We start from the raw sequence: 3,959 nt of genomic DNA, 5'->3' as shown, positions 1-3,959 counted from the left end.
TTATTTCATTAATGAAAATTTCTTCGGTAATGCATAGTAATCCTGGCCTCATGCTTTACTTTACTATGTTTATCTAATTTGGAATAAATGGATTGATAATGTTTGACATTTTGTTCTTTTGTGTGTTAGTAGTTACGTATTTCAAACACTATCTAAAGCAGTTTATACATCAAATCATCAATGTGGTTTCCAGGTGCTACGTGTTGCATTGATTATTAACATTTTTCTTAGACCTGGTAGATTGATATGATGACTAACATTTTTAATGTGCCTATAATTTTGTATGTATACTTTTTCCATGTTCCTACTATCTTTTTATTTAGTCATATCATTTCTTGTGCAATTCTTGTTGTAACTAAGTCGTTGCATTCATATTCTACTGAAATATCATAAAGATTGTTCAAAGATATTATTGCTAGTCTGCATAATGGATAATCAATTTTGGTTTTATGTTTGCTAAAAGGATAACCTGGAGAGCTATACAAGTGATTACACGATATAGTTTCTTGTGGGATATATTGCCTTGTCTACATTTTTATGCAGACTTTTATGATTTCAGGAACTGTTTTTATGTCCTTGCTTGCCAGAGTGCTTTTTGGGCTTGTCAAAGGTGTGGCTCTGGTTGTATTCACAGCTATTGCTACTGCATCTTCGTGCTATTTCTTATCAAAATTAATTGGTCGACCACTCGTCTTCTCCCTCTGGCCAAAAAAATTAACCTTTTTCCAAGCCCAGGTAGTTATCAACTCATATGAACCATGTGTTGGGCGTCAACTGTGCTATTCAAATATAATCTTCTGCTTATTTAGGTTGCTAAAAGAAGGGTGCGGCTGCTGAACTACATGTTTTTCCTAAAAGTGACTCCAACATTGCCAAATGCATTTATAAATGTTGCTTCACCAATTGTAGATGTTCCTTTCCATATTTTCTTGGGATCATCCCTGCTGCTTTCGTCACTGTCAGGGTAATTCTTCTTGCTGTAATACTTTTATTTTCACGCATATTAATTTATATCTGAAAATTTTGCCTAGCACAAGAGATTTCTCAATTAAAGTAAAACAATAATACTCATCTCACACAAATTATAGCTGTATTTTTTCGGTTCTTATATCCTTAAAATCTGAATATGGGTACTCATCATAATACTTTGGTCCTGTTCAGGCTAGAATAGCACTTGGCTTAGCTAGATAAATCCATTTGATTATTCAAGAATTAGCCACACAAGCACTACGTGCGACAAAAGCTTCACCACCTAACCCTCGTATCCCTAGGCCTGAAGACTAGCTAGCCCTTCTTGGGGTTATAAGGAGTCCGATATCAGCACATCTCAAAGAAATGCTTCGGTATCTTAAGTGTCTCCTATAAAGAAAAGCTATTTGATATAAGGAAGCATGGGCCCTTCCCTTCTAAGCACTTGACGAAAAGTCGGGAGGAAGAGTCCTGTTTGTTCGCCTTCAAAAGAACTAAACTTGAAAAAGATTTTTGAAGACGGGGACAGGGCCAGATACAGATTATTGGTTTGGCCTCTTTCCCCGTTTTCCCGTTCTCTACTAGAATTACACTTTCATCATACGAACGCTCGAGTGGAAATGAAAGGGGCCAATATACTCTAACTCGGTTTAATGATAACGTATTATCCAGTTAGCTCCTACCCCCTGTGTACAGGGATTCCTGGGGCATGAGTTAAGCATATAGTTGATTGAACTATTTTTAACCCAGCCAGAAGTACCTCATTGATTGTTGACTGGTGGCATTTTGAATCCCTACCCTACACCTTACCCGCACCCTAGCCAAATTCAATCCTAAGCCCAAGGGGCAACTTGGAATCGGTGGGTGATCTCTACGCCGTTCAGTCTATAATTACTCTGTGTTCTAACAAGTGATATATCTATTACCCCTACGTTGATGGGCAATAAGATCAAACCATGTCCCTAACATTAGCTTAAATGCACTGGATTGCACGCCCTCGTCTTGCAATATACTCTCTTGCATCATCTAAATCAATAACAAATTGTACCAATCAAAGGTGCAAGAGAAGTTTTGAGCTATGGATGCTATAGCTGGTGACCTGTGATGAGTGATATTGGAGCATCAAGATGATATATAGCATCACATGGCCAGAGACCATTATCATGTTTTCAATCATTGTATCATTTGGAAAAATTGTATGTGTCGTAATGAGTCATTTAGCCAATTACTTGTTTTGCTTATGCATATAATATTTTGTGTTTGCAATAAAACCATTTCTATATGGGGTTAATCTCAAGCTCCTTTTGTTCATTCTAACACGGAGTATATTCAAGACATTCTGGCCCCATCCCCACATAAAAACGGCTCGACAATAAATAATACATGTTTGTCTTCATAACACTAGACGGATTTAAGAAAGACCAAAAAGAAAAAATATTGTTTATGATATTATTCAACCTCGTCGAACGTGCACTTAAAGGAACATATTGCACTTGAATCATAGGGGGCTCCAGTTGTAAGAAGAAATGAACCTACACGTCCAGGAAGATCAAAGTCTTACTATGTCAATTACCTGAGTTTGAACCATACTTGAGTTTTGTGGGGTCTGAGGTAAACATTATAATTTGGACTCCTATATTGTAGCAAGCAATTAAGAATTTTATGGAACTAAATTTTTAAATTTAAAATCAACAATAAAACAACATATGAAATGAAATATTCAAAATATTTATATTACAATCAAATAGAAATGTGAAAATAATCTAAATAATCACTTAAATACAACTCGTCTTGCGGTTTTAGAGGCAAAAAATATCAATCAATTTTAAATAGTCGAGTTGTTCAAGCATCTCTTTTTTAAGGATAACAGGGACCAATCCATTCAATCTTGGCCAATTGTATGTTTTGTTTGAAGCCTATTTTTCAACTCCATCCAACTAGTCATACAACCTATATATTCCATAGCCACTTTATATTTTGTAAAACGCTGGTGCACATTATGCAAATCTTCGTATCTATCATTTTCCAATTGGTCAATTATTTTCATCATTCTATCTTAAACAACTTGCAGCAAATATAAAAGATCTTGTCTAAAGAAATTGAATACACTAACCATCTTCTGACGGTTGTCGACCCATTTACCATTGGTCCATGTATATATTGTGATGATTCAAAATGTTTATCTTGACCCTCTTTCATTATCATTTTGATTCTATTGTTCCTCAATCACTAAATTTTTTGGTGCTCCTTCCTTCTCTTTCTTTTCTTGCCATTAAACTACTTATCTATATCTCCAATTTGGGTTCGAATTAATGCATCTATTGTTTCTCTCCTCTTCTTTTTTAAGCTCCGGACATTTAGGAGCCATATTTGCCTCAAGTCACTCAAATGTAAACTGAAATTTGAGTGTAAAAAGAGGCTCAAATTAGCTTAAGAAAGAATGATTAAAAGATATAATTTTTTGTCAAAGCATTGTACAAAGAAAAGAGCATCCAAAATATTAGACCTATGCAAATCTAACGAAGTAAAGGAAATAATCCTACAAACTGACAAACAAACCTATTATTGAAAATACTTGTATGAACAACAAAACAATTGATTTATCCAATTTCCCATAATCTCAAGTCTCAACCCTCAGTGGCTTTCTATTTCTCACATGACCATAAAATATAGCATAAAAATTACATCAATATTCTAATAATAACTATACTAATTCAAGTCTGGAACAAGGACATAAACTATAATTAGTCAAATTTTAAAATTCAACAACATTGTGAATTCAGTGACGAAAAAAAACAACTAAAGAATAAAACTAAAATACAAATTTGTAAGGGAACGATTGTTGCCCATGCTACTACTAGAAATTGAGAACATGTCAAACCTACAACGAAATATGATAATTTAGCATCTATATGGAAGATTGGAATTGTCTATAGTCTAATTCATCACTTCGATTTCCAATTAAAGTCCCATTCAATTATAAATCCTAT

At 34.3% G+C, this 3,959-nt stretch overlaps 1 pseudogene; it reads left to right on the top strand.

The window, feature by feature from the left end:
* The first annotated feature begins 249 nt into the window (after positions 1-249).
* LOC111412601 lies at positions 250-1,935 on the top strand (annotated as a pseudogene).
* The last annotated feature ends 2,024 nt before the right edge of the window (positions 1,936-3,959 follow it).

The sequence above is a fragment of the Olea europaea genome, chromosome 16, assembly GCF_002742605.1.
Source record: "Olea europaea var. sylvestris chromosome 16, O_europaea_v1, whole genome shotgun sequence".
NCBI lineage: Eukaryota > Viridiplantae > Streptophyta > Magnoliopsida > Lamiales > Oleaceae > Olea > Olea europaea.
The sequence above is the reverse complement of the archived record's forward strand: the minus strand, read 5'-3'. Positions and strand labels throughout refer to the sequence as shown.